This window comes from Columba livia, chromosome 8 (assembly GCF_036013475.1).
Source record: "Columba livia isolate bColLiv1 breed racing homer chromosome 8, bColLiv1.pat.W.v2, whole genome shotgun sequence".
NCBI classification, from domain to species: Eukaryota; Metazoa; Chordata; class Aves; order Columbiformes; family Columbidae; genus Columba; species Columba livia.
Window position 1 is genome coordinate 25,531,881 of NC_088609.1, and position 27,693 is coordinate 25,559,573.

At 47.7% G+C, this 27,693-nt stretch overlaps 1 long non-coding RNA gene across 1 annotated transcript; it reads right to left on the bottom strand.

Annotated features, from left to right (window-relative positions):
* Positions 1-5,795: 5,795 nt before the first annotated feature.
* Positions 5,796-25,743, bottom strand: LOC110361241 (uncharacterized). Its single transcript, XR_010474101.1, has 7 exons — positions 24,707-25,743; positions 19,639-19,756; positions 17,676-17,746; positions 14,298-17,386; positions 9,361-9,420; positions 7,628-7,817; positions 5,796-6,890 (listed from the first exon to the last, which is right to left on the bottom strand). It is a non-coding gene; the product is annotated as an uncharacterized LOC110361241 (long non-coding RNA).
* Positions 25,744-27,693: the final 1,950 nt, after the last annotated feature.

Here is a 27,693-nt window from a genome sequence, read left to right on the forward strand (position 1 = left end):
ATCACTACCTATTCTTCGTTATGTGGTTAAAAGAAAATCGCTCTCAGTTTGCGTAGAACAAAAGATCTTGAGCCAAACCCATCCCCAACGCAAGTAAGACAAACTTTGAAAAAACATAGCTGAAAGTGTTCTCAAGGAAAGAGGGACAGAACAGCTTTGAAACGCTAATTACAATTGCTTTTACAAATATTATGCTGGTAGCTGCTAGAAAACTGTATTTCACAAACATCTTTCTGCATATTTCAGCCCTTGTCTGGCACATACTTACAAGTGTAGGCCCATAGCACCTCAGCTTCACAGCCCAGAATAAACCCCACGACCCCAGAGGGACTTACGCACGCGTGCATGCTCACGAGACTATACATGTGTGCAAAATCAGTCATGTGCACAAGCCTTTGCATGGTGAAGTCCACAGACTTTTCACTGCTTCTATAAAAAAACGTTTAAAATGCCAGTTATGCAAAAGCACAGACACATCTTTACCTAAATATAAGGTTTCTGGAGAAAATTATCTCAGCTTCTCTTAATACATCAATAGCTTGTTTTTTGCTAGGATATAATCTTCCCACTGCCAAGAGACAACAAATAAATAAATAAGAAAGGAAAGAAAGAAGAAAGGAAAACTCTGTAGTCTAGTTTCAATGCTAGCAAAAAATGGAGAACTTTAAACAGGAGAAACTGAAATAACATTTTGTTCTTTCCACTTTATACAGTAACATTTGAGTATAAGGTAAATACTACTAATTGTGTTTTACGAGTATTTAGGGTTCTACAGCAACTTTATAAATTAACTGGATTATACAGATCGTTCTTTCAAAAGGAAATTTTTACCAAATAATAAACTCTGAAGGGTTTTACACTAACTCTGGAACTCTCTTTTGTTTTCAACGAGTTGAGAAACCAATTTATTGGGTTCCCTCATGACATCCTTTGTGACTCAAACAGCCACCACCAGCCCCACACTGACTAAAAATGCTTTAAGCCTCAGGACATTTAATTCAGGACACGACAGTGTCTCTGTAGCTGTATCAAAACTCCCCTCTGGCTCTCAAAGGTGCAGGAGATGGCAAAGGGAGACCCTGCGCCGAGGCGCTGAGTCAGCACTCTGCCAGCAAGCCAGCCCACGCCAGCACACCCGAATCCAGCAAAAGAAGAAAACAGCACAGCAGCCGGTGTCATCAGAGAACACCAGGGGGGAAAGAAACTCAGCCAGCGGTGCAAGACCCACTTCAAAATCCACCTACTCCCACTGGCTTCAACAGAGTTTGAATGGGACCTCAATACACAGAAATAAACGGGAAGACACAGAGAAATTAAAAGAACTGACTTAAAGGCAGGAAATTTTAGTACAGTCACTTCTTCTAAAACTGCACCAAGCCACAACACACACGGTCGCAAGCATTTTGACCACATGGATACAGGCACCCTTTTCTCCACTAGCCTTTATTTTCTTATCCTCCTGTCCCTGGCAGGACCTACCAGAAGCATATCACCAACAGCATTAGCTTTTTTCTCACTCTCCAGGCATGCAGTGAAGAAAGCAGTCCATGCATAGGATGCACAGATGCTGCATCCCCATACCACCACCTGCCTATTGCCACAGAAGAGAAAAAGGCTTGTCTGAGGTGACAGGAACACAGGGGTAAGAAAGAACTGGAACACAAGAACTATATTTCATACATGCAGCTATGTGTTAGTGCAAAGTACACTAGTTAATCTTTCCACAGCAAGCACCTAAGTGCTTTCACTCTCTTTGCATTGTTCTTGTACAGGTTTGTTCCTATTAATAATTACATTGCTATGAGGGCAGCATGCAGATTTTCTCCATTGCTGGAGCTGCTGTTTTAGAATCCCTCCTCCAGGTCTGAGCACGCTGGAGAGATTACTGTTCTCCCAAGGATGCCAGGACTGATACGGATATCTATTGTGCATATCTGGATCCTCCAGATAAATTAGTGCTTAATGCTGCTCCCTTCCCCACGTTACCTCATGTAGCCTTTGTAAACTTTGGATCTTTATTACAGCAATCTCAATTGCAAATAACAGTATATATTTAAATATCCCTTGCTCATTACGTTCATGAAAACAGATATAGCAGACATAACAGAGAAGTGTTTTTCACACTAACCAAGATACATGCAAAGCACCAAATGAGTTTACTATAAAGCCAACACTCGCTCAGCAACATAGGAGAAAATTGTGTAAGGCACAGAAAATAAAGCCACAGTAGCATATTCCTAGGTCAGCACCTCATAAATCAGTTTCAGCTAACAATAAAAGGTTTATAGGGGATTTGTAAATCACAAGGAACGAATAGGATCCTGGCCTCCCAGCAAGGTTTGGTGAAGTGATTTAAGATGCAATCAAGAGCAAATAACCTAACACTAACCTTCTATACTACCATTCCTTACTCTAAGTTTGAAGAAAGAGGGTTTCCTCTGTCACCAGGAAGAGGGAGGTGGAAAATAAGGGGGGGGGGGGGGGGAAACACAGAGAAAGAGACTCAGGTAACCCATCTGGGATGAGTGTGCTTTTTTGATAGCTCAGAGCTTCGGGATCAAAATCTCAGTGCTGTCCCTGCAAATTTCTCACATCCTAAAGCACTCTCTCCCAAACAAGGGGGATAACTATTCCTCACCTTCTGTTTTAGAGGCAAAAAAGATAATCCTTTCCTATCACAGCTGACAGACATAATACTGAAGACAAATCCAAAATACTTCTCTACACTTAAAAAAACAAAAAGCTTCAACTGACAATGCTTATGAGTAGCAGGTACCCCAAAGCCAGTACTGAAGATGTTTCACACTCTGCACCAGCAGCTAAGTCAAGTAAAACACCACTTTCAGCACCACCATTACAGGAAGTACTGCTGACACTTATTCCACCAAACAACAGGCTGGTTACCACTACCGTCCTCCATTTTCAAGTCTGAGTAACCTACCTCATGGCTCTTCCACACTGGGAGCATCCAGAGGAGAAACCGCCACAGGCTGCTGGTGTGCTGTAAATGCACAGCCTGCATCCCCCGCTGACCGCAGACCAGCTGCCCTAAAGGATGCTGGGCAAGTCACAAGCTTTCTGTGCCTAGATTCGTGGTTTTTTTAACAGCAGTGGCAGCACTTGTAACGGGGACGGGGGGGAAATGGAGGTTGCAAGACAGAGGAGCTGCTGTGCCAGGCTCAGGGATCCTCAAGGAGCACGAATCGGTATTACGACGTACTGGGGAACAGGGGAAAGGGAGGAGACAGACCTAGAAAACCCACAGATTATTCTCTGACAAGGGTTATTTTTGTCCTGAAGATGCGTTTTATACACCGGTTTAGGCCCCTTTAACCTGCATGTGGTGCAACACCGACAACAGTTGACCCCATACAAAAGAGACGCGGCTGGCGGTCCCCGCACGGATTTAACACCAACCACCATTCTCGGAAGGGGCTCGCCTTTCCCAGCCCCGCTCCCAGCCCCGCCGCCGGTGCCGGCCCCGCTATCGTCGCCGCTGCAGCGCACGGGGCGCCGCTCGCCCCCCACACCGGCGGGCGCGTCCCGCGTGGGTGCGCACCCCCGGCCAAAACACCGCGGCGGGGCCCGGCTGCTCCTCGGGGTCCCACCAGCGGCTGTGCCAAGGGTCTGGGGCGCCCCCGCTGCACACCGGCGCTGGCAGCAATAAAGCAAACCGATCCGGGCCGGTTTGAAGGAAAAAAAAAAAAAAAGAAAAAAAAAAGGAGATAAGCGCGACGGAAAGCGCAGGGAAGGAGAGGCGGGGGTGCCGGTGCCGATGCCGCCCCTTCCTCCGCGGCCCCTCCACCGCCCGCCCGCCAGCCCCGCGCTCGCCTCACCTCAGGGACGGCCCCGCGGGCTGGGGGACCCCGAGAGCCGCCCGGCCGCTCCGTGCGTGCCGCGGGGACGCAGACCTTCTGCGGGGCGGTCACTCCCGCGACGCTGCCATGCGGGCGGCGGCGGGCGGGGAGGGGGAGGCCGGGCCGGGCGGGCTCGGCTCCTAGCAGCGCCCTGCAGCGCGCACTCCGCATGCGGCGCGCACCCGCATGGCTCGGCACACGGACAGCACCGGCGGCGAGGGCCGGCCCCGCGGCCAGAGCACCGCCCGCGGCCCCGCAGCGGCCAATGGCACCCGCGGCGCCGCGCATGTGAGGGCCGGGTCGGCCCCGCCCGCTCGCCCCCCGCGCAGCCGCCGCTCTCAGGTGCCCGCGGCCGCCGGTGCCCCCGAGATCGGCTGTGGGGAGCGGCGGCGGGCCGGGCGGCGAGGCTGTTAAGCGTAAGGCGAACAAAGACAGAAGCGCTGCCCGTGCGGGGCCGTGCCGGGGCGCCCAGCGGTGCCCGCAGGGCGCTCGTTTGGGCGGCAGGAGTAGAAGTGAAGCGTCCGGTAGCAAAGCCCATGGCTTGTTCCCATTGTGCAGATAAATGAAATGTGGTACGTGAGGTAAATAAAATAGCGACGAGATCAAATTACGTGTTTTAATCATTAAAATATCTGGGGAAAAAAATCAGTTGCCTTGCATCCATCTTGAGCCCTGGAGGGAACCAGAAAGCCCAAGGCAGCAGCAGCCAGCCGGGCGGGGGCAGCTCCGCTCCCAGCAACCCTGGGCTGAACACAGCGCGGTGAGAAACGAGCTGAACTGAACCTGGTCCTCCGTTAGAACGTTCTTTTCCTCCTTAAACTGAAAGGGCATCAATATCCTGAAGACTTTGTTTGACACTGACCTGACAAGCGACTAGACTTGTATTTTTCTAACTATAACTGGGTGTGACCTGTTACTTTTGAAACTCCATTGAACTTGATCAAGAATGGAATTTAAAAAAAAATACTGGCTCATCTTCCAGATTTTTCTTCATCCTTATGATTTCTAGGAACTGAAGGAAATGGGAAATGATCCTTAGGTGCTTGTTCCAAATAGCTTTATGGCCCTTTAAAGATTGAGAATCTCCCCTTTATATTTTTAGATGCATTTTTAATCAGACCTTCTCATCTAAATGACTGTAAGATGTATCTCAGGTTACAAATGAAAGCAGTTCTTAGCAGCAACACAGCTTCTGAGATCAGAAAAAATCAGGCCAGCTTGTCCTGCTCTCAGCTGTTCAGCACTATTTTCATACCAGCGTTTTCATCTGGTGGAGAATTTTAGCGGAGTTCAGATATAGTCAATGAGCTGTCATTTATTTTAAGCTTTGATTTTGAATACCTTCATTTGGCCTTTTAGTTATTTTCTTCCCTGAGATCATCAACACTTGTGTTATTTTTGGCCAGCATTTTATACCTCACTGTTTCCTCAATAAGGTGAATTTATTATCTATTTCCTTATTTTTGCTCTGACCCAGTGCCCAAGCAACACAGGCTGTGTAATACTGGGGCTCCACAGCAGTTGAGGGTTAATATAGATAAAAGCAGTCCAATCTGGTAAACATCAAGGCGAGTGAAAACAGATAATAACAAGAGCTGCTGGCTGGGAAATCGTGACTCGCAGGCAGCTGGCAGAGAAATTCGAGCAGAAGAAAAAGGATTTTTTTCAAATGCCAGAGCTGGTCAGATCTAGCTGAATCCACATTCACTTGGCAATCAAGACACCCTGCCAAGCTAAGGCACAAAAAAACACCAAATAGCTCTGGGGACCAGAGGCAGAAGACACCTGGAAATGGGTATTTCCAGATCCAGTCAGATCCCTTTCTGACGGGGCAAACGCGAGTGTGAAAGACTTACCTCCTACGGAACATACGCTGCATTGCTTGGTTTCATCCCCCCCATACACCCCCCTGCCCCGCATTGTGGTATGTGTTTAAAGGTAACTCAAATTGTCTTTAATTGTAAACTCTCTATGTTCCTTCCTTTCAAGCTTTTCTAGCAGAGACCTCTCCCACTGTCCCAGGTTTGGTCTTCTCCAGGCTCAAGTCTCAGTGCATTTGGGCAGCTCTTTCTGGCTCTTCCCACCTGGGACATGCTGTGGTGGCACAGAAGAGAAAGATGGGGAGTTAAAAACCTGAGAAAGCTTGGTTTGGGAAATAAACATCCCAGCTGTCCTGTTATCCTGCTACAGTCCACAGGGTTGTTTCAGCAGAAGTACAAGTCAGCCAGATCCAGGTTACTCCATGTGATAAAAGAGATGCCAGAAAAACAGAGACAGTGCACAGTTTTGACATTGACTCTTTACAATTAAAATGATATTGCTGTTTTGATCTGTGGCTCAGAGGACTGAATTAGTGATTACACTAACAAGCAATAGATATGCAGCCATATGCCTCACAGGATAAATCAATCCTGTTTGATTTTATAACTGCATTTTAATTTATTTTTTTTAAATTCCCTATACTTGACTAGCCAAAAGATGTTTGATTTTTCTACCTTAGTGTTATCCCCATACTCCCATCATTAAAAATGTTAAGAAAATCTCAGTTGTCCAATAGAGTTACAGTTTTGGCCAGGCTGAAAGCTGACTATTTATTCCAAGATGTTTTCCAGTTCTTTCCCTGTTTCACTCAAATGGCCATCCTGTGTATGTCAGATATTCTGCTTGCCATTGTCCAGTGGGTGTCCAAGCGCAGTCCAAGGGAGCCAGGTGCAGGAGGGACACCAGCAGAAGGTGAACATAAGGAAGAGAAGTTGCCAAAAATAGCGAGTGCAAGTGGTTCCTCAGAAAACAGTGAGGAAAATCTATACTGCGAAATATTTCAGTCCTGACTTTGAGTGGGCTGACAAATTCTTCTCTCAAGGAAATTTAAGATGAAGGGGAATATTAAGAGGTAGACGAGGTAGTTACTTGGGAAGAAGTGCAGATGGCAACATAGAAGAGTGATATGGGCAGGGAACCAGCTTTCCTTTCTCCAGAAACACACCAGTTTGGCATCATGGAACAGGCAAAGCTTGAAGAGGAAGACTCCAGCTTAAATAAAGAGGAGAACGCATATGAGTCACTTCACTTGGACACTGGCCACCCATTCCTGAGAAAAAGGATTTCTAAGTGTTGAAGAGCTTGGCCCGTGGTGCTCATCCAGGACACATGGGCAGGAAGATGGGGTTGGGATGCAGCCACACTCATCAGCCCGGATCTGGCACTTGCTACCCACCCAGCCATCAGAGCCGCGTCTGTGCCCCGCATCTCCCGCAGCGGCGCTGAGGCCGACTTTCCAAGCAAAGCCAGGCCATGTCTTGGCGGCTGTTTTGTTGCCCTGCAGTCAGAGGATGCTGGCGAGGCCCTGCTGTGCTGGCTCCCCAGCTGGCTGCAGAGATGCTGCTGCAGGGACCGTCAGCCCAGGCGAGGGGCGCAGGGGCTCCGCTTTTCCAGAGGGGAGAGCAAACCCCTGTGCTCTGCCCCACATGGCTGCTGCAGCAAAGTGTGTCCCTGACCAGGACACAGTGGCAAGGCTTTTGGAAAGTCTAACTAAATTATGTCAGACAATTCTCCTTTAGCTCCAGTTTTACCAACAATCCCAAAGATACCATGGAAAACCAAAGCAGCATGTTTTTCCATTATAAAAAGCATTGCAAAACATTGTCCCTGCCATGCTAGGTTCATTTATAATTACATCTTTTTTTTTTTTTTTTCCTGTTAATTCCTGCCAACCAACTTTCTTTGCTACTTTATAACTCCATCTTAAAAATTATCCAGAGCCATCTTACCACTTTTTCTGAAGTCACTTCACTATTACACTTGTCTTCAAACAGCTGGCACAGCAGTCTCTATGTTAAAAGCCCGGTGACCTTTGGAGGCCTTGCAAGCCAGCCTGTTCTGCTTCAGAGCCACAACTCTTTCACAGCTTCTGAATTTCCTGGTTAGAAAACATCACCCTCTCCTTACGCTGTTCTTCTGCTGAAAAAAAAGATACTCTGTCTTACAATATGAGAATTACTGTTTTAGATAAAAAAGCAGTTTCTTCCCCTTCTAATTACATCCACAACTCCACAATGTGCTTACCAGTTCTTCTATTTTGTTTGCAATAACACATAGTCAGTCACTCAACGTGCAATATGGCCAAGTAGAATGGAGGTTTGAGGGATAAGACCTCATTCTTAGCAAGTACCTCTGTATTTTGAAACAAGAGGAGCAGCCATGATGCTGTGCATGGTAAGCAGCGCATGTTGTCACCTTGCAGCTCAGCAAAGTTTTCCAAGTGATGGCAGGAACAACGAAACTTCTGATGGCTATTCCAAATATACACAGACAATCTAGTTTTCATGAGTGTTCACTTTTCAACTAGTGGCTACACCGACAGGTGGCCAATCTGTTTCATTCTGTTCTTATCAAGAAAGGACTGTAAATTCACAAAAGACAGAGCATCATCTGAGATGGGCAGGAGACATGGCAAAAGGCACGAAGGTGTGCTGCTCACAAACACCATCACCTGCCCTTCACCCCAGCTGCTCGCCTGAGCAGGGCTTTCATTTGGCAAGGGTAGGAATAAGGTGGTGTGTTGCTTGGTCAACCCAAGATAGAGCCTGCGTTGGTCAAATGTGGTGCCCGGTAACATGGTGTCTTCATACTCAGATCCCAACTCAGCAGCTCGCCAGGTGCCACCACTGAGGTGTCGAGTGCCTTCAGAGCTTTAGAGCCAGAGGGCTGGGGGGCGATTAGTCTGTGACTGAATTAGTCCATTTCATCTACTTGGCTCTTCCTACTTTCTTAATTTTGCACTTTACTACTTCTATGATCTCTACCTGTTCTGCTCACCCTTGTTTCCACAAAGACTAAATGCTAAGCATGGAGGCTGAATGGGAAATAAAAATCAAAAACCTGTCATAACCAGAATTAGCCGGGTAACAGCAAAAGCAGCTTTCAGCTGCTATGGCTTGTCCAGCCCAGCTCACTGGAATTATTTCCCATCCCTTACATTTCAGTCTGTTATTTCTTTCTTCAAATCATGTCTGAAAACTCTTCTTCTCTCTTCAGATCTTGATTGGCTTTCCCAGTGAAATGACCGTGGCTCTGTGTGCAAATGGCATGACACAAAACCTCAAGTGTCCTACCTGCACCTAGGAAAATTGTGGTCTTTGAAGAAATGGAAGCCAGATATCTTCAGAGTGCTTAGCTGTACCTGTGCTAGCACTTAACCTTCACTTCCCCAGCCCCACAGTTACAACAGTTAGAGCTTACTGATTTTGTTATTCCTTCAGAAGAAGTTTTCTTAAAATAGCCTAGCCACAAGGGCATAATGAGGTGCACAGCTGGGCAGAGCTTTCTGAGCAGCAGGAGAAAAAGAAAGAACATATGCAAGACCAAAATGCTCGGAGCCTGCAAATGACTGATCTCCAGTCATTCAAATGGCTGAAGATTAAGGACTCGTCCAGCTGGACCATTAAAAAATGGAAGAAGACTGGGAAAAAACAGCAGAAAAATTATATAATTTATTTCTTACATGCTGCATCTTCTCTCTGTCTTCCTATTTTCCCATGGAGCAAAGAAAACACCAGTCACTCTGTAGGAGAGTAGAGAAGGATTATTTAAAAAGGCAGATCCTTAATCAGAGACCTAGAGGTACTTGGAGCTCTTTTCCCACCTCAACAGGTGCTGCTGTGTTTGTGCCTGGGAGCCTGGGGAACCCAAGCTTGCCAACACAGCCCTAAGAAAAAGTTGATTTTGCTTGAAATGGCTAGATTAATCTTTCCACTTTGACTGCAGCAGCTTCTGCTAGTTACATGTACATATTACAGATCAAACAAAATCAATTGCTCCGTTCTAGAGACTCTACCCAAGGGAAAACACAGCGACAACATGATGTAACTCCACCTATGAAATCCTCCTGCCAATACTTTTTCAAACACAATGACAATAAACCAAAGTATTTCAGTTCCTAAAGCTTCTACAATTAGATACCCACTGTCAGTTTAGCATCACACTATCCACTCCATTTTAACATGACACACCAGAAGGATTACAAGTATTCCCGTGAATCTTACCCACAGCTGCCGTGGCAGTCAGTGTATTCATTTAAAACCTGCTTCATTTCCTACTGCAAAGACGTATATGAGGGAGGAGTATTGCACATATGTGCACTGACAGGGAAGCAGGTTATTGTAATCTCCAAATCTTTATCTCTTCTCTGTGTAATGTAAATGCAAACTAATTGGAGAAAGCACTGGCAATATTTTTATGTATTACATGGAAGTGAGTTCACTGTCACCACAAAACAACTGAACATATACCTCCCCCAGCCCCAAACGTCAACTCATATTTTATCACCATACAGAAAAAGGTAGCAGGAGAGGGAAGGTCTGATCACACCTTAACCCAAAATAACCTTTTGCTTTGTGGGTTAGTTATATACTCTGTCACCAGAAACTTAAATTAGCAGGTAGTTTTCCATTGGGTTGCCCAGAGATCATAGAATAAATCTTGCCTACTCTTGTGCTGCACCCAGGACCACATGGAATGTGGGGTGGAAAGACAAGGATATTGATTTTCCTCCTCAGATCTCTGTGGCTAGAGAGTCATATCCATGCTCTTGGCTTTGTAGGTTGCTCTGATGTGGCTGGTTGGTATTGCTGTCATCCCTTGTGTGGCAGAAATGGTCATCATCTTTCAATGGATGCATTTACACATCCAGAAAAGCATATTTACTGCTTTGCTCTGATCCTGGTATGAATTCATGGCACTAGAATTTCTCATAATGTCACTGAAACTTTCTGGAATGAATTTGACTTGAGAACAGTGCTCAACACAGAGCATTCTCCTCAGGAAAAAAAAAAATGCAGCTAGACCTTTTTAACATTTAAATACACAGAAAACACTCCCCAAGTAACTAAGATACACTCTTCCCCCTTAGAGCTATTTAGCACCAGACATCCTGACGTTAGCCTAAGTCTTAAATCTTACAAGAGAAAGAGCACTCAGACACTACGTTTGCTTGCCTCTTTCATGCCTTTTTATACCTAAAGTTTTTCTGGCATTTCGTTTCCATGGTGGTTGCTTTTCAACCACTTCTCCCCCTCTCAGGCCCCTTTTTCCCTGATCCCTTTATGCTATTTAGAAGCTCCCTACCTGATGCAGCAGAGCTGCCTGCAGCTACCTTTTCCAACCCCGTGCCTGCCTCCCTCCTTCCGCAGGGCTGCTCCAGCCAGGCTTCCTCAGCTCCTCTTCCTCTCCCAGAGCTCCCTCTGCTGTTGGATGCAGCTGTACAATACGGCTGGGAACCCCAAACGTGTCTTTGGGAAGGGCTGATGCAGCCCAGGCAGGAGCAAGGCTGCTCCGGGGTGCTGGGGAGCAGCCTGGACACCATAGCCTGGCTGGGTTGGCCTCCTCCTGCCAGCTCTTCTCTGCCAGGGCTCCTCTCAAAGGCGAATGGAGCAGCATCCTTGCTCAGCACCCAGCAGGGAGGCCCTTTCTGTGGGAGTCAGTGCGTTGAGAAACGCCTGTTTTGGACAGAAAAATTTGCCTTTGTGCTCTGTCTCCAGCTGTTTAGCGCAGGACATTAGCATAACACTGCAGAGTAGCTGCACACACACAAGGCGCTGGTTAATTACAGGACATACAATAGGAAAGGAAAGGGAAATTCTGCTGAAAATTACTGAGTGAAGAATAAGGCCCCAGACTGTGAAAAACACGTGCTGTTTCGGTCTGCTGTAAGCAGACTGGACTCACACTATGGCAGCCTCAGTGGAAGACACTGTAGTTGCTTGGAGGAACATGCCAGCTGCAGCAGGCCATGCTGAGCCAGAGCTCTGCAGATTTAAACCCCCAGCCCTGTGGAGCACAGGCATGAGGGACCAGAGAGAAGGGTGCTCATCCTCCCATCACCCCCTCCAGAGGCCATACGCTGCAGAGCTGCCTCCTTGCCATGCAGCACACATGCATCTCGCTGGTGACAGGGTGTTCAGCAGCTCTCATTCTACCAGGCTTTGGAATGCCTTGGATTGAGGAGAAAGAGCACAAGAAATACTTATCTCAGCAGTGGGTAGGCTCAGCCTCACAAAGTGCTGGTAACCTGTGCCAGTTTCCACAGGAACAGTACCCTGCAGCCCTGGTACCCAGGGACAGTGCACGGCTCTGCTCACACACTGAGAAGCGTGGCATGGAAACACACCAAGCTGTCCCCTGCTAACGCCACCACGTTTGCACACTTGTGGCATGCTCCTGCATATGTTGCCATAGGAACTGCAGCCCCAGCATCTGCTGCCTGCGGCTCCCACTGCTGCCTCTGCACCCAGGCAGGCTCAGCCACCTCTGCTCCTCCGCCTGCCTGCTCTGCCAGCCCCATCATGCCTCTCCCCTACTCACCAACTCCCTGCCTCAGCCTCTTTTTTTGGGTGATAATCAGATTACTGCTATAGCAACTAATTATTGCATTAGTTATAATTTGCCTATTCATTTGTCTCTCCCCCTCCCTCTCACCTGGGGACATTCCCATCTCTCCATCCTTTCCACCTTTACACTAGCTCCGCTCTCTGACTCCCACCCTCTTTTCTGTTGCATTCTTCAGCCACGCAAAGCCTTGTTGCACTGCTGTACCCTTTCCTTCCTCTTCCTCTTTGCCTCCCTACTGCTCACATCTTCTGTGCTTTTCCCTAGCGCCTCTCACTCCACCCTCTCTCCCAGTCCTTCTCCTGTTTCTCTCCCCTTAGATCCCCTGCCCACCACCTCAGGCTGCTCCTCCACACAGTCCTTCTCTTCCTTCCACTCCCATGCAGGGCATTACCAGCTTCTCCTGGGATGGAATCAGGCTTGCCCCTCTCCTGCGCTCTCCGTGGCTCTTATACAGTCAACAGCATTTCTCATTCCCTACTCTTGTCTATTCAAACATCCCAGAAAACTGCATCTCTTCTCACATCCTAATAGTTTGTACCTCTAGCCTTATTCCATCCTTCACCTTGCCAAATCTTCACTTTCCTCCACGCTTCTTCATCAAGCCCTCCAAGGTAAGCACATTATAATCTCTCACCGTCCCCAAATCCCACCCTAACCTTTCTTCTTCCTTGTCCTCTGAATGGGAAATTCCAGCCAGTGCTACAGCCAACTCCACCCTCAGCCTAACAGCCCTGGTCCACACTTTCATTCCATAATCTTTCACAGCCCCTCCACCCCCACCCCCCAGGCTATCTTGCTGCTTTTGGTGCCCCTTGCTGCAAATTCCCTCTGAAGCCATATTCCCTTCTGACTTTTTGAGTGTTTTTTCCTCTCTGCCACCTTCTCCCCTTCCACATAGCCCATTGGACTAGATCCCCAGTATCCTCCCTCCACCCCCACCTCAGGCACACTGTTCATCATTTCTTGCTACCACCTGTGCCCCGCCCTCTTCACCTGGGAGTCTCTGGCACCCCTGCCCATCCTTCCTCCCATGTGAAGGACACATATGTCTCCCAGGGCATCTTCTGGAGACCGTCTCATCTGCCCAGAGGGCTCCAGCTAGCACTTCTCCAGTCTCACCATGCCCATCCTGCCAGTGGTCCTGAAATCATTACATCTAGGCTGTTGCTGCAAGACACGCAGAAGGTCTGCACATGTGCATGTGAGAGAGCACATAAGGACGCTGTAAAGTTAGACAACGAATTTTCCACTTTTATTATATTTTCATACATACTTCAGACCATCTGTGGAAAGCTGTCAAATGACTAGTTGGAAACATATTATAAAATCCTGTTATTTTACTTAAAACATTAATTTAGCAGGCTCAGATCTGAGAACTCAGCAAAACGCTAACAGTTGTCTTGTGCTTTACAATTTTTCTCATCTTTTTACAGCAAGAAGGTCTCATAGCTTAATATGCCCCAGAGTCTTTCCCCGCCTCCTGCAGCTCTTGTGCCCACATTTGGCTGCTAGTTTAGCACGTGTAATGCATTGCTGTAGTCTCAGGTTCACACGTGCTTGTTGATGCAGCGTGGAGTAATCTGTGTGTGTGTTCTCAAGTCAGCGAAAGTGTGACAACACTTCATTATTTCATAGTGACACCTCAGGACCCCAAGATCAGTACATTACCAAGCCTTTTTCAAGGCTTTTTGCAGTGTTCTTTTAGGTGCTTTTTGCAGATATCCATGTATTTGGACTCCGGACTTCCAGCTCTTTATCCTCACTGACCATTTGAACACCGTTTTGAATATATTTGAAATTAGCTTTCTAACCATCACTTTCCTGATTCATAGTATAAGAGAAACCTTCTGGTAGCTGTCTAGTCTTTAAATGTTGTTTTATGGTGAATCTGGCCTGGATGAGACGGACAGCTCTATATTCCTGGTTTATCCTATATAAAATTTCTCTCCATTAGTTCCAAATCTCTGGAAAAAAACCCTGTCTCTTTCTGTGTTGTTATTCTCAACTCCCATTTTTATTTAGATTTTCCTTATATAGAACAGCTTGTCTTACCTGAGCTTACTGCAGAATTTCTTCTTTACACGTCAATATGTGTTGTTGAACTCATCTTTCAGCTCTCCTTGCACACCCTTTCTAGCATGTTTGTGCCTCTGTTCTTGCGCTATCAACAAATGCTTCTGTCTTTTCTCTTCAAAAACAGCCATGCAGAACCTTACTGTATGTGTTCCTCTGCAAAACAAATTCAAGTTAGTGCAACATGGGGTGAGAGACAGGTGCCCACACTTCCAAATTGCGTAACCCTATGCTTCGTGCTGCGGTGACGTGAGCTCTGTGGGTGCTCACATACATTGTCCTCCTGATGACCTGCAGTTGCTTCCATTGCAAACACTTTTGCTTGGATGACTAATCAGTAAATCCAAATATATATATATAATACCAATGTAATGTTACAAACTCTACAGTAAATCCACTGAAGACAGTCTGACTTTTCCAATTTATGCCTACTGGCCACACAATGTTTTGTAGGTTTCCTGCCCTGACACTGGTACATCACAATATGTCCCAGAGACGCAACCTTCACATACACAGAGTGTCAGAGTGCTAGTTGCACTGGGAGGAGCTGGCTCCAGCAGGCAACATTTCCCACTCAGACCTTGTTTGCAGAATCGTAAATTAACCTCCCAGGGTTTAAGATAGTCCCACAGCCTCCTCCTCACCCCAGGGAATCCACGTTTTTCTCTTCTTTTATAATTAGGTTTCATTTCATACATAGACAGGATCTCTTCTGGTACAAAAGGATCTGACATGTTAACCGGCAGCAGCTGCACAGAACAGTCACGGCTTGTGTGTAAATGAGGGTGTTTCTGGTGCAAGAGGTGAGAGCCAAAATGCACCGAAGGATGAATTCCTGAAAGGGCTGAGATGGATAGTCAGTGTCTAGGGTTTAAATTGTGCTCCTCATCAGGACCAGCTGGATGGGAACAGCTGTCCCGTTTCAGAAATCTGGATGACACGATAGGACGAGGAATAGAAAACAGGGACTGACTCGGGGAGCTGCTGTGACTGGTACCCTGCCATACCCGAGCCCAAGAGCCTTTCAGCTTTATGGGTGGGAGTTTGCTGAGAAAGGCATGTTCTAGCCAAAATTGGAACATGCATCATGGGGCTGATAGATCCTTAGAATTGCAGGTTTTATTCCTGCAATTTTCCCATGAAATCTTATACAATAAGTCAAATATTTTTATGTGCACTGGCCAGCCCTTTGCGGTAACATCAGACATGAGGCAAATGTTTTCTTCTATTGTCTTTATATCTCCCAAAGGACCTTTGGCTTGAGCGTCTCTGCTAACAAATCAGATGCAGCAAAAGCAGTTGACAGTTCAAGATCAGTGATGATGGTAGAAACAAGCTGACCATGATGCTAGTCGCTGTTTATTCTTCTGAACTAAGTACAACCAGTTTGCCTAGGACTGCATGAACAGGAAGGAAGAGCTGATCTCTGCCATGCCTGCCTAAGCATGTAATCATCTGGGGTGAAGTTCCAACTTGAGAAACTTGGGGGGAAGGAGCTGAAGATCTGTTAAATTCAGCCCCATTGCACTCTTTTTGTGGTTTCTGTTCCCATGCGGAGTTCCTAAATCTCAGTGAGCAGAATGTGTCTCAGAAACATTGGCTGGTTTGATGGGTTTGAGGAGAAGGGAGGACAAGGTGAGTTTCACACTGCTGGTGCCAGGGCCCTGGGAAACACAAGCAGGAGAGAATGCTCTTCTCCCCTTTTCACTTGCCTTCACACAGGAGGCGGGCTGTGCCCTCACCTCCTCCTTTTGGGCTTGGAGGAGCAGCAGCAGAGGGGAGATCGTCTTTCCACGCAACTCAATTAGTGGAGCCATAAAGTACAGCAAAATCCCCAAATCACCAAGCTCACATCTGTGTGAGACCCTTACTTTTTCCTTTCCCAGAGCTGCATCATTTCATTCGGAAAAGAGCTACAAGTCACCACACCCACAGACAAGTTCCTTGTGTTCTCAGGAGCAAGTCCATGGCTGGATTATTGTTTTCAGCTTGTTTCATGGACCTCTGGGATGCCTCATCTCACATGGTCTGAATGCCACAGCTGTGTCCTTGCTCAATGTGGTGCAAACATTTTTTTACAACTACTCCAACACAGTGTCAGTAGTGCATGGAAAAGACAGAATGGATCAGGTGCACGCATTTGCTGGATCTCCACTTTGCTCTGTCAAGATATTTTTCCCTAGTCCATTCATTTCAGTTCTATAGATGGTTTCTTCCTGTTCTGATTCAAGTGTGTAGAGGCTTGAAAAATGCTGCTGCAGGACTTTGAAAACCCTGAACGCAGCTGAGGGAGAGAACTGAGCTCTCCCAACAGGACACGCAGGTTTGTGTGTTGACAGGGGCAGACCAAAGCTTATGAATCTGTTTTCTGTCTTTAGGAATTTAAAGGTAAGATGCAGCATTTTACTGTGCCTCTGATAAATCAGTGCCCTGCACCACTTCACAAAGGACATGGGACAACAGCCAGAAGGGCCTGTAGATGTGACACAGGACCACAAGAGACCTCTCTTCTGCTGGAATAACAACTGGAAGTGAGGCAGGATATTGTCAACAGTAAGATATAAGTCAACAGCTAGAATTTCACAATCTCCGTGGAAGCAGAGCAGACCTTGAGTTGCTCTGAAAACATTCCATGACACTGTTGTTTATGAACTGAACTTGCAGAAGATCTGCCTTTAAGAAACACAACAAGACTTTTATTACTAACCTGGAAACCTTATGTTTTGAAAGAAGAGCTCCTTTTCTGTCGAGAAAACAGGGAGACTAGTACTCAGTGGGTAGCTGTATGCAAAAGAACCACAGAACGGTTGGGTACATGATCCATATATATCACATGGGGAGCTTTGAAGGGAAGTGTAGGCCTCCCTTTCTTCCCATCATTGTGTTTAGAATGTGTTTCTAATTACACTAGTCACAAAGCAATCAAAGAAACTTGTTTACAGTGACAAACTGAAGATGTCCTATCAGTCCACATGGCAGGGAGCTACACGCTATTGAATCCTTAGTTACATCAGAAAAACCAACATCCACATGGCTTCAGGACACAATGCAGGCAATTTCCATATGCTCTAACAGAAAAGAGAGAACACATCTTCAAAGCAAATGAAATCTGTCTTTGGAAGGTGCCCATTAACATGTTCTTTCCCGTCTCTTATATCCCTATCCAGCATCCCAGTTTAGGAAGGAGGGAGGCCACCCTGCACCACCCAGCAGCAGTGAGCTCACCCAGCCAAGGGTCCTTCCCAGGCTCCCCAGCGAGCTCCTGGCCCTGCACGCCCCCTCCTCTCACCCATCACCCCTGCTACTGGGCTGTTCACAGGGTGGGAGAAGAAGCATCTTACTGCTTTGCTCATTTACCTCTGAGTGCGCCATGCTTAGCATTTGCAGCCTTGTTCTGGTCTTGACACCGTCTGCTGGTTTTAACAGCCCTGTGAAGGAACACAAAAGGAAAACTATCAAACAACTCAGCCATGGCCACATGGCTGTACAACAGCTGGGGCTGGGCACTGTCAGAGGGAGCTGGGACCCTAAACAGGCTCAGGACCTGCTGTGCATGGTGGGAATCTCAGTTATTTGTAACTTACTGGTTCCCTTTGTTCTTCCAGATAACAGCCTTTCTGTAGCATTCTGAAATGAATCAGAGATGACTGCAGCCTTTGACTGGTATCTTCCAATAATTGTTATAAAATGACTGCTTTATCCCAGCATTCTCTTTTCATGAGGCCATTCTTGTAGCACAACTGGAATAACTACAAATTGAAGAGGAGGAATGTTTTCTTTATCTATTACTGTAAATATATTTTAAAGATGATTAGGCTTTGGAAGTAAACTCTTTTCAAGCTACAACTGTTCTCTGATCTGGGTCAGGGCTCCACGCAAATCATCCCGATGAGTTGTTGTGTAGCCATCCACTGAGCGTGTGTGGGAAGGTATTTCTGCAGTCATTTGACCTTTCAATTAATAGGTCAGGTTCTCAGGCAGCAAAAACTCGCACTGAAACGAAGGATTTTGGTTCGCAATCCAGCCTAAATCCTACCAACATTTGCTGGGTCGAGTGAAATAAACTGTCCCTGGCAGCTGGCAAACAGAGCTCAAAAAACAACCAACCAACGCCGGGTGCAGCGAGCGGCGGCGCTGCCCGGCCCCGACAGCAGGTGCCACTGCGGACCGCGGCCGGAGGGCGGTGTCGCCCCCGCGGCTGCAGCCCCGGCCTGAGCGGGGCCGGGGCTGGGGCCGGGGCTGGCCCGGCAGGCGGACGGGGCTCGGCGCCCAGCGGCCGGTGCTGGCCGGGGCACGCGTGGGCATGGACCCCACGGAAACGGCCACTGAAGGGGGCCCGGAGCTCAGTCCCAGGCAGAGTGGGGTAGCAAGCCCCTTCCATCAGCGGCTGGCAAGGCTTTGGATATTTCAAGGTCACCCCAGCACTGTACTCCAGGACCATCATAGATACTCCAAGGATTCACCATAATGCTCTGGAAAAAGGCAACATTTTCTTGTTTCCATTACCGATAAGAGAGGCAGCCTCGGGAGCAAATGTGCTTTGTTGTTAAAGCTTTGTCTGGTTTATACTCGCACCATGAACAAACTTCAGAGTGACATTAGGTTTCTAACTTCTGTTTTCTTTCTGATTTACTTTTGTGGTCAGGAAAGCATTACACACCTAAATATTTAAAGAGACTAGCTGGGAGAAAAAGGAGAAGGTACAGAAAAATAAGCAAGCCTGCATACAGTTAATGGATTTATCCTAAAATTAGGAATGAAGTTAAAAGAATCTCTCAGCTCATGCAAAACCTTCCCTTACAGGAGATCCTTCCCTGGACCCATCCAATTTAGACCCCTGCCCTCACTCAGCTGGGGGGGCTGGGTAACCAGTGGAAGCAAAGAGACACTGTGTCATGCCCTTACTTGCCAGTGCTAATGAATATTGCTTGTGCTGGGCAGCTGAATCCACAACCAAACAAAATTCTTCTGTCTGGGAACACACTTTTCTAGTTGATCATTCTCCTTCCAGCTCTTTGCTTTTGAGGAGAGGGAGGAGATGCTCTCTCAGTGTCACAGCAAGCTGTGCAGTGCACAGACCCAGCATCACCCCCCATCTCCACCTGCTTCACTGCTGAGGTAGCCGTGGCTTTAACGTGGATGCTGCCAGCAGCCACAGCTCTAGAAAAACAGTTGAGAGTTTGGAGAGCATTCGCAACTTGTTGGTGTGCCACCGAGGCCTGGGTGGAAGCCAAAGAAGATGACAGGAAGGGCCCAGAGGAAATGGAGGAGGGGCTGGCAGGATGGCTGTAGATCAGCAGGGCACAATTTGCCTACTCACCACTTCAGACACGCCAAGGTTTCTGAGACTACAAAGGGCTGTCAGGAGGCCAGTCTGTGCAGAAGCAACAGCTGGAGAGCAGAGAAACCATCTAAGGATGTACTGGAGATCTGCAGTCCTAGATATGGGAGTAGAGAATGAGGCAGTTAATTCAGAGGGTCAGCAGGGAGGAGAGGGAAAAAAAAGCACAAGCAAGTGCTGGGATTCACTTTGAGAGAGCTACAGCTCAGAGCTCCTCTGTTTTCTCTCTTTAGGATCTCTCCATACTGATGCCTTCCAAAGTGACAAGTGAAAACTGGGTGCTACTCCATGCTATCAAAGGCAGGTTTGCTGTGACTGAACAGAGCAGAATCAACCCCTCTGGTGCTGCGGGAGGGATCTGAGACAGCACTCACCTGCTCAGCAAGAACATTACATGATGAAGTGCTCCCACCCTGTGTCTTTTGACTGTGGTGGTTTATTAACGGCACTCTCCCCTGCTGGCCAGGTTTCCCCAAGTGCGTTACTCTGTGCCTGTCACCCAGCTCAGCTATGTCCAAGTGTTCCAATTATCAAGGCATTGAAACAGGGCAGTGGTGGAGTCACTATCTCTGGAGGTGTTTGAAAGGTACATATATGAGGGTCTTAGGGTCATGGTTTATTACTACAGTTAGGTTATGGTTGGACTCAATGTTCCCAAGGGTCTCTTCCAACTGAAATGATTCTATGATTTGTTTCTTGATACCAGCTGGTATATTGCTCAGTACTGCTGGACATCTTCTTTGGGGTTGCACTAGGCTCCCGCTTCAGTCTCTCCAGGTGATTTCTGGAAAGGGAACAGCACAAACAGCCTCCACTGGACCAATACCCCCACTTCCACCTTCCCGCAGCACTGCTGCCTGCTGCTCAGGCACCCAGCCTGGGGAAACTAACCCCACATCCCCCCAAATTCCTGCCAGCTTGTTAACTCTGCCTAAACAAGTGTGCAAGGGACCATGCTGAGTGGGGATGGAGCAAGAAGGTGCCCACCACACACAGCAGGTGCTGGGCAGCATTTGCAAAACCACAGCATGGCCTGGGCACAGGGTGAGGTAACAGGAGTTACCTCCATGCAGAAAACACAGGCAGTGCCAAGAGAGGCAGCTTGCAGGTTACCCTGCCAAGGGCTGGTGGCAGCACAGCTACATCAAAGGCCTTTGCTCTGAGCAGTGCATCCTGCTAGCAGGAGTTGCAACAAGTCTGGCCTCAAGGTACTCCTGTAAACCAGCTGACTGTACCTGATACATCTTGAATCCAGACAGTATTAACTGGGTTTAGCTTGCTCTTTACATCCATGAAAACCAGCTAAATAGATAGAAATGTCTCTAGCTGACACAAGTGCATCCATGAGTGGGTTTGCACCAGTAAACTGTAGAGCTCTGAAGGTGTGCTACAGCATGAGCATCTCCTGTGGACCTTCTAGTCATTCAGACATCTTGTTTCAACACCTTTGCAGACATCATGAACATTCAGACATCTTGTCTCAACAGCTTTCCAGGCATCATGAACATACACATCCTCCAGAACAGGAAGGTTTTCCTTTGTAGAGCTCTATTCAGATTTGCATGTTTCTGCTAGAAATCCACGTATCTCCCAGTATTAATGGCTTCATCTCACACTGCTTCCTTTTCAGCAGCGATGAAAATCAATGAGATTCCCATATGATATGATTACATGTAATAATGATATATAATTACTGAATGACCCAGTTCGTACTTGCTGAGGCTGCACAGCCTTCGTAATGTAGGAGGAGTGTCCACAGAGTTGGTGGACAATCATTTTGTCCCTTGCATTGCCAGGGCAGTGCAACTGTCTCCACCTGCCTTGACCATGTGTCAAGGTTTGCCTCCTGGATCTGTTCCTGTATATTGTTCAGCTGAGAAACTTCCTGCTGATTTAACTTTGGAAAGCCTCTGCTGTTGTCCAGCTTGACTTCAAAGCTGTTTCCTCAGACAGTGCCATCCTTTCTTGATTCCAGAAAGCTTTGCTGCTGGGTGGAGGGCTTCCAGTTTCTCATCAGGCTCCAATTTGTGGTTTTACTTTTTTTTCCCCTCCCCTGGACATTCACTCAGACTCCAAGTCTTCCTGCAATTCACTGATCTGAGAATCCAGGTCATGTTTTCTGTCACAGCTGCTTCCTACTCCACCTTCACTGAGCTGCTGTGGCTCTTCTTCCTTCCTGGGCAGACCTCTGTGCTCCTTGGGCTGTGCCTGCAGATGTGGTACCTCTCTACTGTTCTGTACACCCTGACTCCAGCTCCCATCACAGTTTTCCTCCCCGAATTACAGACAACAGTCATGATGTGAGGTTCGGTTGTACAATATGTGTCAAAAATTTTTCTTTGCTGACTGCAGTTCATGAGATGCTCTTTCCCATGGTTCCAAGGCCCTCCAGGTCAACAGGGGCCAGGGGCTAACTGGGAGCCATGGGGGCTCTCTGGGGTGACAAGGCAGGATCCAGCAAGCAGGACCCATCCCACCACCCCAGCCAGGCAGAAGGGCAGACCAGAAGGCACTGAGCACAGACACCTTTTTGGGATGGGGCTGGGCCAGGACATCAGCCTGCAGGTGGGCTATCATTGTAACCATGAGGGTATGCTTTGGAGACTGGTGGGACCACCCCCCATCCTGCATCCTCCACCATGTCAGGAGGTCTTCAGCAGCCTCAACACCTTTCCTGGGTCCCTCAGGTAACAACAGCCACCAACAAGCTCTGTGCACAGGTAGGAAAAGCTATTCAATATATTAGTCTGCACACATTGCATACGATGAACTGAGACTTTACAGCCTCCCTTCTGATGCTTGTGGGTGCACCCAGAGGCCTCACTGCCCTGTCACCTTCCCCAGGACCTGCACCTCCACCCATGGCCCAGCAGCTCCATTTTGGGGGGTGGCCCAGGCCTGGCCTGCTCCTGCTGCAAGTGGGTCTGTGTCCAAGTTTGTCCCCTCCTAGTCCAGGTTCATTGACCTGCAGTGAGGACCAGCTGTCCAGGAAGGACAGAGCCTGCTCCTGCCACCCGTGCTGCCAGCACCATGGCACCCTCAGCTCTGCTTGCCCTCGTGCCTGGGGCTCCATGCCTGCTCGCCAAGCCCACATCTTCCAGCCCCACAGACCTCTCTGGTTCCACACAGGACCCCTCACAGCCGTGACAGCCCATCCCAGCATATGGCATGGAAGAAGCACTGGAAGGGCTGCCTGCTCCCAAGCCCACAGCTTTTGGATCCTTTGCTGATCCACAACATGTCATTCCTCAGGGTCAAGCTGCCCCCACCCCACGACAGCTTCAAGTATTTCCAGTGGTCCTCCTCTTGGTGGTGCCCATAGGAGAGCCTTGTGAGCTGCTGCTTCTGCCAATGCCACAGCAGTGTCCCATCACAGCAGCTGTGCTGCACCTGGCAGCTGATGGCCATTATACAGGAGCCTTCACATTTTTAATCTCCACACATTTCCAGGGGAAGGAAGGACCTACAGGAATCTGCTCCACATGCCTATCTGTGCTAAGATTCCCATTAATAATTACTCAGTCTGTCAGTCAGGTTTGTGGGGTTTTTTTACCTACAGGATATTTCTGTGTCTTTCTTGCGTCTTTCTGGTTTTAATGTGATAGCACACACAGGCTGTGCTGTGAACAAGCAAAATTGCATGTTCAATCTTCGATAGAAACCACTGACAGGCTCTATATTTTGTGATTCAAAGGTATTTATAATTCAGCAGGAGGCTTTCAAAGTGCATACATATGTACATACATTCTCCTTTTTCTTTGATTTAATGTTTTACCTGCTTTTCAGAGGAAGTAACTGCTCATCCCACATCTGAACCATCATCATTTTTAAAGAACTGGAAACCTGAAAACATTAGCATTTCTGTTTCATTTTTTCTACTTTCCTGCTTTTCAAGCTACATTCCAAGGAGTCTGTTTTAAATTCTTTTTTTTTTTTCCCTTTTCTTTAAAAACTCCTAGGCATCTCTGCTCTGCTCCTGCTGTGTTATCTGTATCCCCTTACTGATGCCTAGAATCCAACTCAGCCTGTCTGTCTCTCTTGATAGTCCAAAGTCACTATAAAACAGGTCTAACCTGTGTTCTTTAATCACATTAAAGGCATTTGGCTTTTTTTTTTTTTTTTTTACAGATGTAGATAACTGCACAGCGCTGGCAAGTCCTAGCAACCCCTTTTTCCTATGCTTTGTCTACTAAGGATTTGCAGCAGCACACCTGAAAAAACAAACAAAAAACCCAACAAAACACAACACTCCCCACTAGACCTTATTCCCTGGCATTTATGGACAATTCCTATTAGCCTCTCCTTTGCTTTTACATACAAGTATGTTTCTGCTTGCTCATATTCTGCAAGCAAAAGTAGATTTATCTTTTAGTATCCTAGAAAATTTCATTACAAAGAATTTTCTGTGCTTGCTCTCCTTACAGCTGGGCATCTCAACAGGTTTGAACAAAGTAATTCTCAGAGGCAATGTCCAACAGCAACAAAGCAAAGGAAAAAAAAAACAAACAAACCAAAAACCAACACAAACCCACATTTGACATTCACAAAGCAAAACAAACCTGTAAATGGAGCGACTCACTGAAGTAACTTGATCTGGCTCCTGTCACAAAACCTATTTCACTCCTGCCTGCAGGAGTCCATGCCTTTGAGACAGGCCACTCCTGGTGATCTTTGCTTCCCCAATGGGTGCCCAAGTCCCTTAAGCTCCTTCCCAGAGCCCAGGGGCAACCTATTGCTCTGGAGTTGCACATTGTCCCTACGCAGCCCTAAGCCACCGTGGTGCTGTGGCACCAAGCCACTGCAGGGCTGTGGCCAGGGGTTTCCTGGGCAGCCTTCACTGTCCCATGAGCAAATCCAGCACATGTGGTAAGGGGAAGGGTGAGAATGGCAACAGAAGTCTAAAAATCTCTGCAGTTCCCTAGATTATGGTTCCCAGAATGAGAGCAGCTGGTGTAGTTTGGGATTGCCCTGGACACTCGTGTCAATAAAACATCCCCTGGCTGAGCCCTGGCTGCCTCCATGCTTGCCGTGGTCCCAAGGCACTCACCAGGAATCACAGGGAGAGGCGGGAACTGCAGGGCTGTCCTTGACCACACGTCCACCACACAGGTAACACGGGGGCTGGTGGCTTTACACCCGGCTCTGGAGGCCAGCTGGTTTCCAGAAGATGTAATCTTCACGCCATGGCAGTTTCTGTGACAGGACTCCTGTTTCAGTTCATCAGTCCAGAAGAGTTACTCAGGAAAGAAGTTTTCCCATGCTGAGCCCTCACAGCCTCACCTCCTGGCACATCTGACACATGGTACTGGAGCCCATCACGCTGAGCCTCGCTGGCTGAACCGGGCAAGTGCCTCGGGAAAAGGGACCAGAAAGAAAACAGGAGAGATTTCACTTTGTGGCCAAAGTCATCCACTTGTCTCCACAGTGCCTGCAGAGCAGTAGTCCATATATTTTTTTTTCTTGTAGTTAAAAAAGACAAACACAACACACCAAGAAAAATTTTGCTGTTGCTTTTATAAGCAGCATGAAAAAAAGAACAATCTGCAATGGTATTACAGTGCAGAGCTACTGTAAGAATTGCTCATCTAGGGCTACCTTTCAGACAGATTATTTAAAGACTCTCTTTACCTCACACTGACAGTACTTTGTATGGTGTTTCTGGGCAGTGTAGCCATATCCCAGCAGCCTGCAGGTACCTGGTTTTTCCATTTTGGCCAAACACAGACCTCAGTGGAAGACAGCAGCATCTCTCCTGCCTGAAGCACCCTCCCCATTTTGTGCAGAGCTGCAGCACAGAAGCTGTGACCTCAAACAGCTTGATATAAAGCCACAAGCTTTCCACATGCTGGCTGTTGTCACTTGTGCTGTGCCTGGCATCCCCCTCCCTGGCACCCCTCCATGGGATGTCCCCACTTTGTCCCCTGGTTCGAGGGCAGCCTGGGAGTCCCAGCTACCAGCAAGAGGTCTGTGCAAGCATAGCTCTCTTAGGAAACTGTTCTCAGCAGCTAGGTAGGAGATGTCTGGTCTTAAAAAAAAGATGTAGCTCCATAGTGCTATGAAATATTTATGTCACTTGTCACAAAACAAAACCAAACACCAAACCAAAACAACCAAAAAACCCCCACAAAATGACAAAAGAAGAAAGGCAGGGGGAACACTCAGCTACAATACATGTACCCCAGGGCTGGGCTGGACTCCCACAGAGTGTGGGAGGCATCACAGCCACCTCACAGATCTTCCAGGGGAAGTGGTTGTGGTTTTAACCCTGACATCAACCACCCAAATCTGCAATTAGGCAGAGTGCTCTTTTGGGGCTGTCTATATCTGTAGTAAGGCTGCCTACAGTGTGTAATTACTTGGACTCAACAGTCCCACAGGAGCTAAGTGGAGGATGTCCATGGTGAGCTCCTCGTGGCTGTATCTCTGCTTCATGGCACAGGCAGGTGGTCCTGGGGAGTGCAGGCACCCAGGACACAGCCCTGGGCACTCCCAGGGATTGAGGACATTGCTGGCACCATGTCCAGAGTCCTGGTGGCAGCTCCTATGCCAGCGTGAGTCTGACATGCTTTGCCATCACATTACTAAGTATTGCAACCGCTATGTCTTCCTGCTGGTGTCTGCTCTGCAAGATGCCTCACTCTGCTCTGAGCCTGCCTGCAGCCTTGAGAGGAGCAAGCAAAATGACACTTGACAGTCATATATTTTTCTCTCGACTTTTTTCCAGTTTCTTGGACCCTTTCTCTGTTTTCAGACTCACATGTGCTGAAGTAATTTGCAGTCACGTCTAGGTTTTACATTGCCACTAAGTCCACTAGTTCATGGATTTCTTCTCCCATAGAGTTCCTGCAGCTGCTGATGTCTTGCCAGTTAATTTCCCATATATTTCCTTTCAAATCTGAATTGAATTAGCGAGCATACCTAATGAGGCACAGTAGGAAGGAAAAAAGGCAGATAAAAGCTGACAGAGACCAGATGCCTCTTTCAGCTGCTGCAACACCAATAGAGAGTGTGGGTAAATGTCAGGTAAATGAGAGAAACCAGGACATAGACAAACCCCTTGCCAGCTACTTACATAGGGGTTTTGAAAATTCCCTGCCCTCAGGGCATCAACATTTTTCTGAGCTTCCCCAGCATTGTGCAATTCAAGGAAGACATTGAGAAGGAGCTCATTCGCATTAGAAAAATTTTGAATAGTGTGGGAACCAAGGGTTGAAGGAAGACCAGCAGAAAAGACCATCCTAAGGGAGCACAGCACATTAAAAAACAACAACAAAAAACCCAACCAACTCCCCCTACACACATCAGTCTCTCCCCTCACCTCCCTAGTAGGAGACTCTGCCTGTGTTTGAGACAGCTCATTCTCAGTTATAGGCACCTCCATTAATTAGCGCCTATCAGCACTGCAGTGCACACACACACAAAGCATTCAGTGGCCGGGAGGCATTAACTCTCCCCATCAATAGCACCACAAGCTTATAATTGTATCCTCCATTTTCTGCTCTGTCTTCCTACAGAAAAGCAAATGAAAGCCAAAGCCCTTACGTTCTGGGACCCAGGGACCCAGGAGCTGCGGGGAGCAATGCAGGGCAATGGGAAGGAGCCTGTGAATGAGAGGGGGGCTCCGTGCATGGGGAAGAGAGTGGCTAGCAGCAGGGGCGCCCTGCTCCAGAGCAGGATGGAGACCCAGAACTCATCCTGAGAGCGCAGCTACCTCTTCCACAAGGACACTCACCAGGCACAAAGAGTCCCAAGCTCTCTTCCCTGCACAGCACAGTGTGATCCATGCAAATGGAACCCAGCTGCAGTGAAGCCATTTGAGGCCAGTAGTCACCCTGGGCCAATGCCCTACACCTGCCACTGTGGCTATCTGATTAACCCACACCAACACAGCTGGTCCTACGGCTTGCTCCAGTGCACAGTAAGCAACACCATGGCCTCAAGCACCTTTGGTGCAAAGTTCCTCATTCTTTATAAGCCTTTTTTTATAGTATGTAGGAAGGAAAAGGTGTACACAACACACATACCTGGTAGAAA